This window comes from Equus przewalskii, chromosome 1 (genome assembly GCF_037783145.1).
Source record: "Equus przewalskii isolate Varuska chromosome 1, EquPr2, whole genome shotgun sequence".
In the NCBI taxonomy this organism is placed as follows: domain Eukaryota; kingdom Metazoa; phylum Chordata; class Mammalia; order Perissodactyla; family Equidae; genus Equus; species Equus przewalskii.
In genome coordinates, this window is record NC_091831.1 from 9,838,706 (window position 1) to 9,851,738 (window position 13,033).

At 45.1% G+C, this 13,033-nt stretch overlaps 1 protein-coding gene across 3 annotated transcripts in view; it reads right to left on the reverse strand.

Annotated features, from left to right (window-relative positions):
- Positions 1 to 13,033, reverse strand: part of ACADSB (acyl-CoA dehydrogenase short/branched chain) — a 62,071-nt gene that overhangs the window by 47,647 nt on the left and 1,391 nt on the right. The window lies entirely within an intron of this gene.

Sequence of the window (13,033 nt, forward strand, 5' to 3'; positions counted from 1 at the left end):
ATAAAGAGTATGCAGGATCTCTTTGTGTTACCTCTTACAACTACATAAGAATCTACAATTATCTACCGAAAATAAAGTTTAAAAAAATTTGGGGACCAGCCCCGTGGCCGAGTGGTTGGGTTTCAGTGCTCCACTTTGGCAGCCCAGGGTTTCGCTGGTTCAGATCCTGGGTGTGGACATGGCACCGCTCATAAGGACATGCTGAGGCAGCATGCCACATGCCACAACGAGAATGAGGCACAACTAAAACATATAACTATGTACTGGGAGGATTTGGTGAGAAAAAGCAGGGGAAAAAAAAGAAGATTGGCAACAGTTGTTAGCTCAGGTGCCAATCTTTAAAAAAAAAAAAATTGAACTGTACCTCCCCCCCCCCCACGAAAGTAAATTTAAAAAAATCACTTTAAAATTGGAGATACCAAATGTTTCAGCTTTAAAATTACAGGAATTGGTATGGCTTATGAGAATTAAGTCAATTTAGAAGAATTTAATGAATACTTAGACACTGTGTCTCTACGTCAAATAAATTTGTACCTGTTGTCTAAAACATGTCACTGTAAGAGGTATTCCAACACGCAGTGGGGGGAGGGGCAAGGCCCACATCCTGAGTTTCTGTGTAATGAATACAAGGTTAAATGCCAACGTGCTTCATTATGCTCACTGCTTGTTGTTGCTTTACGTTAATTAACCTAATGCAAATGAGAACAGTGATTTTCATGATGTCTTTATGTTCCTTGGGATGTAAGGATCAATATGGTATATACATAGTTCTGCAGGTTTATGGGGCAATATTTAATACTGAACTTAGAATCGACGTGGATGTGGCCCTATTAGGTAAATGGTCAGTTGCTGGAACTATAGTAGGCACATTTCACCCACTGCCTTAGCCTCTGCGGTAGACACAGGCAGAGTCCAGCCTCGGCAGCATCTCTCCTAAAGCACAACGAGGCGGAGGAGGAAGAGGTATCAGAATTTGCTTATTAATGTCACTTCATCCTTCAAGATTCATATGTTCCTTCATACAATAAATTATGCAATGTTCATTTCTCTATTTCCAAATAGGTCAAGGACTGCCAATCTTCCTCTGGATAGAGCTTTCACTGAGCTCTGACTTGAGCCAGGATATCTCTTCTAAGATTTAAGTACTGCATTTCTTACTTTAGGTCTTAAGTCGATCCTTTCTCTGCTTTCATATCCCCAAACCAGAACTTCCATATCAGAATCTCTCTAATAAACCAAGACAGGGCACTGCGCCAGGGACTCAGCATAAAGGGGGCCTGTTTGCCTTCGCTTTTTTTCTGAGGAAGATCAGCCCTGAGCTAACTGCTGCTAATCCTCCTCTTTTCGCTGAGGACACTGGCCCTGAGCTCACATCCACGACCATCTTCCTCTACTGTACATGTGGGACGCCTGCCACAGCACGGTGTGCTAAGCGGTGCCATGTCCACACCCGGGATCTGAACCATTGAACCCCAGGCCGCCGCAGCGGAACAGGCGCACTTAACCGCTGCGCCACTGGGTCGCCCCCCTTTGCCTCCTGTGTGACATTTGCCAAGTCAACAAGTGCTCTTTCCTGAACTACCAATCTATAAAAACAAAACCGGACACTAACTTCCCTCTATTTCCAAAGAAATCTTAAAAGATGGAATTATTAATGAACTTAAATTTCTTTTTTTAATTGTGCGATTAACTGGGATCCAACGCCTTACCAGGTACACTCACGTGTGTTGCTTAACGACAGGGACATCGTCTCAAAAATAAATCATTAGGCAATTTTGTCATTGTTGAACATCAGAACGTACTTACACAAACCTAGACAGGACAGCCTACTACACACCTAGGCTGTATGGTACTATTCTTATGGGACCACTGTCATATATGCAATCTCTTGTTGAGAAGAAACGTTACACGGTGCCTGACTGTACTGGGAATTTCTTTGACCCATCCTCTTTTTCAGGGAAACCAGGCTGGTACAAGAAGGAACAGAAGTCAGGAGACCTGCGTTCCAGACCAGGAGTTGCACCAATACCTGCAGGGGCCGAGTGGATACCAAATGGAACGAAGGGAGCCTATGAACCTAGAGCAGGTCTCCCTTGTTAAGTGGACAGAGTTCACACCCTGCCTCATTGCTTTCTAGAATCTCTGTAACCTGTCCCTAGGTTACTTATTCTGCATTTTAAACTTCTCAAACCATAATGCCTCTGTTGCTGGGTTGTTTAATGTATATGGCCCAAATTCTGCTTGTACTTTTGCTCTTAAGACTGGACTTAAACGTCCTTTTCCGTCTTTTGCTCCAATTCTGAATAAAGCATATTTGTCGCAAAGCTTCCCGTAACTGACATCCTACATTAATTCTCCTTTTGCTTTGCCTTTCTTCAACATTCACCCAAAGTAGTCTGTAGTGTACTCACCTGTATCTCTAGCTCTGATTTTTCTGCTAGTTTCCAGATTCATCTCCTGCTTAGATTCCACAACACTTCCAGTTATAAGTTGAACTGACACTTTTTAAAGCCTAAAGTCTAAAAGAGGATGAATCATTTTCCTTCTCTTTCCCCTTAACTACTTTTCCTCCAGACATCCCAGTCTTTGCCTATCACTAAACCACTCCATTTAGAAAATGTGGAGTCCGCCTAATTCCTCCATTTCAAGATAATTGCCAAATCTTCTCAAGTCTTCCTGTATTAACGTGTCTTGCTTTCCAGCCATCAGTGGTATCGTCCTAGTTGAGGGCCTTGTTACACCACAGGTGAACTTTTGAAATAGTCTATGTGGTATCTGTGCTTTTGGGTTCCTTCTGCAAGCTACTGACCATTTTACCTTGTAAAACCCTTTGGCAAAGGGAGGACTCGTCAAGATGGCGCTGTGAGCAGACGTTGAACTCGCCTCCTCCCACAAACACAACCAGGTTACAACAATTTTAGGAAGAATCACCCTGGATTGAAAACTGAAAACTGGATAAAAAGAACCCCCACAACAAGGGACAGTCCTGACGAAAGCAGAAGAGGCAGTAACTCCGGCCAGAGAGGAAAAAAGCCACCTTTGGGAGCAGCGGAGCTTCTCAGCTGGCCAGGCGGGAGCCACCCTAAGGTACGAGCCCTCCCTGGAGGAGTGAGGTCCAGAGCGGGGGCAATACTGCTATAACCATCCTTCAGACTCAGCCCAACTGAGAGGGGGGTCTTACTGTCTGGCTTTGCTGGCTATTAACTGCAGCAAGGACACCCCAGAAAAGCTATCGGCCGAAAGCCGGAAAGATCCGGGTCTTAAAGGGCCCACGCACAAACTCACTCATTGCAGCAACCTAAAATCACCAGAGAGAAGACTGACTGTCCTTTGGTGAAACGAGACTCACCTGGTGGGCTCTGGGGGGCATCGTGGTGAGGGGAGGATCCTCTCCAGAGACTGAGACATTGGTGAGGGCTGTTGTTCTGAGCTGGTCCAGGCGTGCTGATACAGACGCAGGTGGGGGCCATTGAGGTGCGTCCCTTGGGCTGTTAGCCACACCCACTAGAGCACAGATTTAATCCAGTTCAGCCAGGGCAGTCAACCCGCCCTAGGGACTGGCCCCACCTAACAGCAAGCCCTCAGGCTACTTTTCAGCCTGCATTAACTGACTGCCTTGATCCTCTGTGGGGCAGGGCTTGTGTGAGGACCAGGTGAACTGTGGGGGGCATTGGGGCAGAGGTGGGGGCCTCTGCAGTGTGGCGGTGGGGTACGCTCCAGGGGGTTGAGTAGTGTGCACAGACCAGGACTGTGCTGACAGTGTATGTGGTCTAGAGGGGGGTGAGGCTTATCAGCGGCAGAAGACTTGTGTTTCACAAATAGCCATAAAAAGGATCAGCCCCACCTTCCAAAGCCTGAAACAACTTAGTGCCTCCATGCCAAGGGCTAGCCCTACTCAGCTGCACTCCTAAGAGAAATGACATCAGCCTTGTTGGCCTCAGGCCTATCACAACTGTACACCCCTGAGCCTAGCAACCAGCTACACTGGGTACCGACCCAATTAAGAGGACAATTGCAATAAGAGTGTGCTAATAGGCGGGACCAAGATGGCGGAGTGAGTGGTCTTCTTTGTCTCTCCCCCGTCAAATCTACAACTAATTGGACATTCACCGATTAACAAAGGATATCCAGATAGCATCTCAAGACGCCTAAGAGTCTCGTACTACTATACATCGGAAGGCGGACAGACTCTCCCCCCAGAAGGAGGTGGAAATAGGTGAAAACTCTCTGACGCCCAACCCACGACCCCCAGACAGCCTAGTTCCTGCAGGAGGCTCTCTTCCAGCAGACTCCCCCATAGCATGGCCACACACCAAGGGCGGGAGTGTGCACTCACCAGCGGAGCGACGGTGGAAACAGGTGACAACAGCCCTACTCAAGCCCCCCGCGATTACACCTAAGCCCAGGGGGAATCCCCAGGGTCCCCCACCCACCGGCAGGGAAGGCCTCCGCTCACCATTAGCAGGGAGGCACGGCCCAGAATCCAGAACAAAGGGAAGCTCCCAGCAGGCGGATTCCCCAGCACGGCACCAGACTGCAAGCTGCTGCTGGGCCCACGGTCTCCGGTGCACGCGTCAGTGCAGGGGGTGCCCGGACATACCATGGACGTGCTTGGGGACACGGTTGGAGCTCCAGCGCCCGGCTCTGTGGCTCGGTGGGAGGCTCCGGGGTCCTGCCCCCGCCCCCCCCCCCCCCCCCCCCGCAGGGAAAGCCTCTGCTCGCCATTAGCTGGGAGGCCTCACCCAGAATCCAGAACAAAGGGAAGCTCCTGGCAGGCAGATTCCCTGGCACTGCACCAGACCACCAGCTGCTGCTGGGCCCAGGGTCTCCGGCGCACGGGTCGGTGCAGGGGGTGCCCAGACTTCCCGTGGATGTGCTTGGGGACTGGGTGGAGCTCCAACACCCGGCTCTGCGGCCCGGGGGGATGCTCCAGGGTCCCGCAGCCCCCCAGCAGGGAGGGCCTCTGCTCGCCATTGGCAGGAAGGCCCCACCCAGCATTCGGAACACCAGGAAGCTCCCTAGAGCAGAATTCCCCTCAAGGGAGCAGCTTACAAGCCACCGCCAGGCCCACGGACTCTGGCTGTGTCCCAGATGAGGCAAGGGGCTTCCAGAGATCCCGTGAGAGTGGAGTGGGGCAGAGTGGAGCGGGGCAGAGTGGAGCTCTGGTGAAACGGGTACATAGCCCAGGGGGAAACTCCAGGTTCCTACAGCAGCCTGAGCGAAAGCCTCTGCACAGCACTAGTGGAGAGGTCCCAACTGGCAATCGCAAGGTGGGAAGGCCCTGGGGCAAAAGTAGCACAGCTAGGTGAGCTAACGACAGACAGCAGAAGATACCCATAGCTCTGCTGGGACCTATAGTGGACAAGTGTGATCTTGTGGGCTCTGTTAGGGACAAAGTGGCGATTATAGGTGATCCTGCTCCTGGCTGCTGGGAAAGCCCACAACACCGCTGCAGACCACAAGGAGGGAGCGCGTCTAAGTGGCTGCAACAGTAGGCATCAGCAGCCTGAGGCCCCCTTGCAAATGCCACCACAACCGACAAGGGACCCCACAGGACCACTGTGACTACAAGGAGGGGTCCAGGTCCAGTCAGTAACAGCTGACAGGGTTCCTGGTTGGTGCAGTCTAACCAGCTGCCCCCCCTCCGACACCAGTCGCAACAAGTGGAAGCAGCGACTAAACTCTATCTCTATGCCGAGGCACAAATCCAAGCCATCAAGCAGTATGAAAAAATATATTAAATCTCCAGAACAGAAGGAAAATGATAAGCACCCAGAAAACAATCCCAAAGACAATGAAATCTATAACCTAAATGATGATGATTTCAAAACTGCCATTATTAAAAAACTCAACGAGTTAAAAGAGAATTCAGATAGACAACTCAATGAGTTCAGGAGCTATGTCACAAAAGAGCTTGACACTATAAAGAAGAACCAATTAGAAATACTGGAGATGTAGAACACAATGGAGGAGATTAAGAAAAATCTGGACTCTCTGAACAGTAGGGTCGATAATATGGAGGACAGAACTAGCAATTTGGAGGATAGGAATACAGAAATGCTGCAGACAGAGGAGAGAGAACTAAGACTAAAAAGAAATGAAGAAACTCTCCAAGAATTATCCAACTCAATTAGGAGATGCAACATAAGGATTATAGGTATACCAGAGGGAGAAGAGAAGGAGAAGGGGGCAGAAGGCCTGTTCAAAGAAATAATAGCTGAGAACTTTCCAAACTTGGGAAGAGAGATGGAACTTCATGTGACAGAAGCCAATAGATCTCCAAACTTTATTAACGCAAGAAGACCAACCCTAAGGCATACAGTAGTGAAACCAGCAAAAGTCAACGACAATGAGAAAATACTAAGGGCAGCCAGGCAGAAGAAAATAACTTACAAAGGAAACCCCATAAGGCTATCAGCAGATTTCTCAGGAGAGACCTTACAGGCTAAAAGAGATTGGAATGAAATATTCAAAACTCTGAAGGACAAAAACCTGCAGCCAAGAATACTCTACCCAGCGAAAATATCCTTCAAATACGATGGAGAAATAAAAACTTTCCCAGACAAACAAAAGTTAAGGGAGTTCATTGCCACAAAACCTCCTCTTCAAGAAATGCTCAGGAAGAACCTCATTCCTGAAAAATCAAAAAAAGGAAAGGGGTTACAAAATCCAGAACAAAGGAGATAAGCAGAAGGACAATAACACAAAGTAACAGCTCTCCATCAGGACAAAATGCAAAAGAACCAGAAAACAAGTGACAAAATGGCAACAGTAGGCCCCCACGTTTCAATAATCACTCTAAACGTGAATGGATTGAACTCTCCAATCAAAAGGCACACAGTGGCAGGATGGATCAAAGAACAAGATCCAACAATATGCTGCCTCCGGGAAACACACCTCAGCCCCAAAGACAAACACAGACTCAGAGTGAAGGGATGGAAGACAATACTCCAAGCTAACAATGAACCAAAGAAAGCAGGTGTTGCCATACTTATATCAGACAAAGTAGACTTCAAAGCAAAACAGATAAAGAAAGACAAAGAGGGGCAGTATATAATGATAAAAGGGATGCTCCACCAAGATGACATAACACTTATAAATATATACGCACCTAACACAGGAGCACCAAAATTTGTAAAGAAACTATTAACAAAACTAAAAGGAGACATCAACAGCAATACAATAATAGTAGGGGACCTCAAGACCCCATTAACACCAATGGACAGATCATCCAGACAGAAAATCAACAAGGAAATTATAGAATTAAATGAAAAATTAGATCAGATGGAACTAATAGATATATATAGGACACTTCATCCAAAAACAGCAGGTTACACATTCTTCTCAAGCGCGCATGGAACATTCTCAAGGATAGACCATATCTTGGGAAACAAAGCAAGCATCAATAAGTTCAAGAGGGTTGAAATAATATCAAGCATCTTTTCTGATCATAATGCTACGAAACTAGAAATCAACTACAAGAATAAAGCCGGGAAAGGGCCAAAAATGTGGAGACTAAACAACATGCTACTGAACAAACAATGGATTATTGAAGAAATTAAAGAAGAAATCAAATATTATCAGGAGACAAATGAAAATGAAAACACACCGTACCAAAACACACCTGACAAGGACAACACAAAGAAGGAAAACTACAGGCCAATATCACTGATGAACATAGATGCAAAAAACCTCAACAAAATTTTGGCAAACCAAACACAGCAATATATCAAAAAGATTATACACCATGACCAAGTGGGATTTATACCAGGGACACAGGGATCGTTCAACATCCGCAACTTAATCAACGTGATTCACTACATTAACAAAATGAGAAACAAAAACCACATGATCATCTCAATAGATGCACAGAAAGCATTCGACAAGATCCAACATCCATTTATGATAAAAACCCTCAATAAAATAGGTATAGAAGGAAAGTACCTCAACATAATAAAGGCCATATATGACAAACCCACAGCCAACATCATACTCAGCAGACAAAAACTGAAACCCATCCCTCTCAGAACAGGAACAAGACAAGGGTGCCCACTTTCACCACTCTTATTCAACACAGTACTGGAGGTTTTGGCCAGAGCTATTCGGCAGGAAAAAGAAATAAAAGGAAGCCAAATAGGCAACGAAGAAGCAAAACTGTCGCTGTTTGGAGACGAGATGATCTTATATATAGAAAACCTCAAAGAATCCATAGAAAAACTATTAGAAACAATCAACAACTACAGTAAAGTTGCAGGGTATAAAATCAACATACATAAATCAGTAGCATTTCTACATGCTAACAACGAACTAACAGAAAAAGATCTCAAGAACTCAATCCCATTCACGATCACAACAAAAAGAATAAAATACCTTGGGATAAATTTAACCAAGGAAGTGAAAGATCTATACAACGAAAACTACAAGACCTTCTTGAAAGAAATTGACGACAACATAAAGAGATGGAAAGACATTCCATGCACATGGATTGGAAGAATAAACATAGTTAAAATGTCCATACTACCTAAAGCAATCTACAGATTCAATGCTATCCCAATCAGAATTCCAATGTCATTCTTTACAGAAATTGAACAACGAATCCTAAAATTCATTTGGGGCAACAAAAGACCCCGAATTGCTAAAGCAATCCTGAGAAAGAAGAAAAAAGCTGGAGGCATCACAATCCCTGACTTCAAAACATACTACAAAGCTACAGTAATCAAAACAGCATGGTACTGGTACAAAAACAGATGCACAGATCAATGGAACAGAATTGAAAGCCCAGAAATAAAACCACACATCTTGGACAGCTAATCTTTGACAAAGGAGCTGAGGGCCTACAATGGAGGAAAGAAAGTTTCTTCAACAAATGGTGCTGGGAAAACTGGACAGTCACATGTAAAAGAATGAAAATCAACCATTCTTTTTCACCATTTACTAAAGTAAACTCAAAATGGATCAAAGACCTAAAGATTAGGCCTGAAACAATAAGTCTTCTAGAAGAGAATACTGGCAGTACACTCTTTGACATCAGCTTCAAAAGAATCTTTTCGGACACCATAACCCCTCACGTGAGGGAAACAATAGAAAGAATAAACAAATGGGACTTCATCAGCCTAAAGAGCTTCTTCAAGGCAAGGGAAAACAGGATTGAAACAAAAAAACAGCCCACTAATTGGGAAAAAATATTCACAAGTTATTTATCCGACAAAGGGTTAATCTCCATAATATACAAAGAACTCACACAACTCAACAATAAAAAATCAAACAACCCAATTACAAAATAGGCAGGGGACATGAACAGACATTTCTCCAAAGAAGATATACAGATGGCCAATAGACACATCAAAAGATGCTCATCATCACTAATCATCAGGGAAATGCAAATCAAAACTACACTAAGATATCACCTTACACCTGTTAGAATGGCAAAAATATCCAAAACCAAGAGTGACAAATGGTGGAGAGGCTGTGGAGAAAAGGGAACCCTCATACACTTGGTGGGAATGCAAACTGGTGCAGCCACTATGGAAAACAGTATGGAGATTCTTCAAAAAGTTAAGAACAGAAATACCTTATAACCCAGCCATCCCACCACTGGGTATCTATCCTAAGAACCCGAAATCAGCAATTCCAGAAGTTCCATGCACCCCTATCTTCATCGTAGCATTATTCACAATAGCCAAGTCATGGAACCAACCTAAGTGCCCAGCAACTGATGATTGGATAAAGAAGATGTGGTATATAGACACAATGGAATACTACTCAGCCATAAAAAAGGACAAAGTCGTCCCATTCACAACAACATGGATAGACCTTGAGGGTATTATGTTGAGTGAAATAAGCCAGACAGAGAAAGACGAACTCTGTATGACTCCACTCATAGGTGGTAGTTAACATAGGGACAAAGAGAACTGATCGGTGGTTGCCAGGGGAAAGGGTGGTGGGGGGAGGGCACTAGGGGTGAATGGTATACGTACAACCTGACTAATAATGATGTACAACTGTAATTTCACTAGGATGTTAACTTTCATAACCTTAACAAAAAAAAATTTTTTTAAAAATTAAAAAAACCAAAACCCTTTGGCAAACAGCACCTCAGAATCTCAATGGCTCTTGTTGGTATCTTGAAGATCAATTTCTATAGTCAACAAACTGGGTGTGGCAGACAGCAGGTTGAGAGAGCGTTTTCTACCAGGCTATAAGGAGAAAGGCCACATTTTCCCACCTTCATGGAGCACAGGTTTATACCAGCAGTTCTCAATTAGGGGTGCGATTCTGCCTCCAGAGCACATTTGGCGGTGTCTGGAGACATTTTTGGTTGTCACAGGGGTCAGGGGTGCTAAACATCCTATGATGCACAGGAAAGCCTCCTACAACAGAGAATTATCTGGCCTCAAATGTCAACAGTGCAAAACTGACAAACCCTCATCTAGCAAGGTTTTCCTTTTTAGGAAAAAAGGAAGCACGACAATACAAGCCCAATGTAACGCTAGTATGCAAGGATCCTGAGAGAAAGGAGAAAGAATCTTACGGCTGCCAGAGATCTTTATGGCTATGTAGTCTTCCTGGCACCTGCTGCCAGAATGGTGGGAAACACAGATATAGTTGCATGTGCAAAAAAAAATGCCATTTCTGTACTGCTGAGTAATGCTGCTGTTTGGGAACACTCACTGCTATAGGAACAAGAACAAACGCAACACCTTAAATGTGATTAAGGCCCTGTCTTTTGAAGCTGTTCCACGCCTCTGCCAACTTGCCAGGTTAGCTATCCTGGAATAATTCTTTCTTAAAGAAACACGGTATATTCCTACCTCCACGTATTTGTGTACACAGCTCCTTGGCATGGAATCTCCACCCTGGGCTGCTTTACCTAAACCTAACTCGTCAATTCTTTCGAACCTCAGTTCAAGTCCCACCGCCTATATGCACATCTGTCCATGTTATTTATTTGGCGTTGGCAATATGCTGTCTTCTACTGTCCTAATTTGCACTTCTTTACACATATACTTTGTCTCCTGAATTAAAAATGTAATTTTCTTGAGGTCAAGGACCCTGTCCTAAACTTAAAGATCCCTAAGACTGATCTCACTTTGCCTGGGCAAAGGCACCCCACCCCCTCCACCCAGAGTTATTGGGCGGATGAGCCAGAATAAACCAACAAATCCAAACAAGACAGGTCTCTGATACCTCTAAGGAAGGGGAGGCAGTCGTGAATGAAGGTTAAGTTTACAATCAAACCAGCTCTATCACTTTCTAGCTGAGCAAGTTTTAGTCAGGCACTTAATCTTTTTTTCTTTTTTTTTTAAGGAATATCAGCCCTGAAAACATCTGCCAATCCTCCTCTTTTTGCTGAGGAAGACTAGCCCTGAGCTAACATGCATACCCATCCTCCTCTACTTTATATGTGGGACACCTGCCACATAATGGCTTCATGAGTGGTGCCACGTCCACACCCGGGATCCGAACCAGCTGGCCCCCAGACACTTAATCTTTGTCAGCATCAGCCTCTGAAGCTCAAAGATTAAACTACTTCCTAGGATGGGGGCCTGCCCCGTGCCTGAGTGGCTGAGTTCACATGCTCTGCTTTGGCAGCCTGGGTTTCGTCAGTTCCAGTCCTGGGCGAGAACATGGCATCGCTCATCGGGTCATGCTGAGGCAGCGTCCCACATGCCACAACTAGAAGCACCCACAACTAAAACATACAACTATGTACTGGGGGGATTTAGGGAGAGAAAACAGGAAAAAAAGAAGATTGGCAACAGTTGTTAGCTCAGGAGCCAATCATTAAAAAAAAAATTCAACTGCACACCCCCCCCCCGCCCCGAAAGTAAATTTAAAAAAATCACTTTAAAATTGGAGATACCAAATGTTTCAGCTTTAAAATTACAGGAATTGGTATGGCTTATGAGAATCAAGTCAATTTAGAAGAATTTAATGAATACTTAGACACTGTGTCTCTACGTCAAATAAATTTGTACCTGTTGTCTAAAACATGTCACTGTAAGAGGTATTCCAACACGCAGTGGGGGGAGGGGCAAGGCCCACATCCTGAGTTTCTGTGTAATGAATACAAGGTTAAATGCCAACGTGCTTCATTATGCTCACTGCTTGTTGTTGCTTTACGTTAATTAACCTAATGCAAATGAGAACAGTGATTTTCATGATGTCTTTATGTTCCTTGGGATGTAAGGATCAATATGGTATATACATAGTTCTGCAGGTTTATGGGGCAATATTTAATACTGAACTTAGAATCGACGTGGATGTGGCCCTATTAGGTAAATGGTCAGTTGCTGGAACTATAGTAGGCACATTTCACCCACTGCCTTAGCCTCTGCGGTAGACACAGGCAGAGTCCAGCCTCGGCAGCATCTCTCCTAAAGCACAAGGAGGCGGAGGAGGAAGAGGTATCAGAATTTGCTTATTAATGTCACTTCATCCTTCAAGATTCATATGTTCCTTCATACAGTGAATTATGCAATGTTCATTTCTCTATTTCCAAATAGGTCAAGGACTGCCAATCTTCCTCTGGATAGAGCTTTCACTGAGCTCTGACTTGAGCCAGGATATCTCTTCTAAGATTTAAGTACTGCATTTCTTACTTTAGGTCTTAAGTCGATCCTTTCTCTGCTTTCATATCCCCAAACCAGAACTTCCATATCAGAATCTCTCTAATAAACCAAGACAGGGCACTGCGCCAGGGACTCAGCATAAAGGGGGCCTGTTTGCCTTCGCTTTTTTTCTGAGGAAGATCAGCCCTGAGCTAACTGCTGCTAATCCTTCTCTTTTCGCTGAGGACACTGGCCCTGAGCTCACATCCACGCCCATCTTCCTCTACTGTACATGTGGGACGCCTACCACGGCACGGTGTGCTAAGCGGTGCCATGTCCACACCCGGGATCTGAACCATTGAACCCCAGGCCGCCGCAGCGGAACAGGCGCACTTAACCGCTGCGCCACTGGGTCGCCCCCCTTTGCCTCCTGTGTGACATTTGCCAAGTCAACAAGTGCTCTTTCCTGAACTACCAATCTA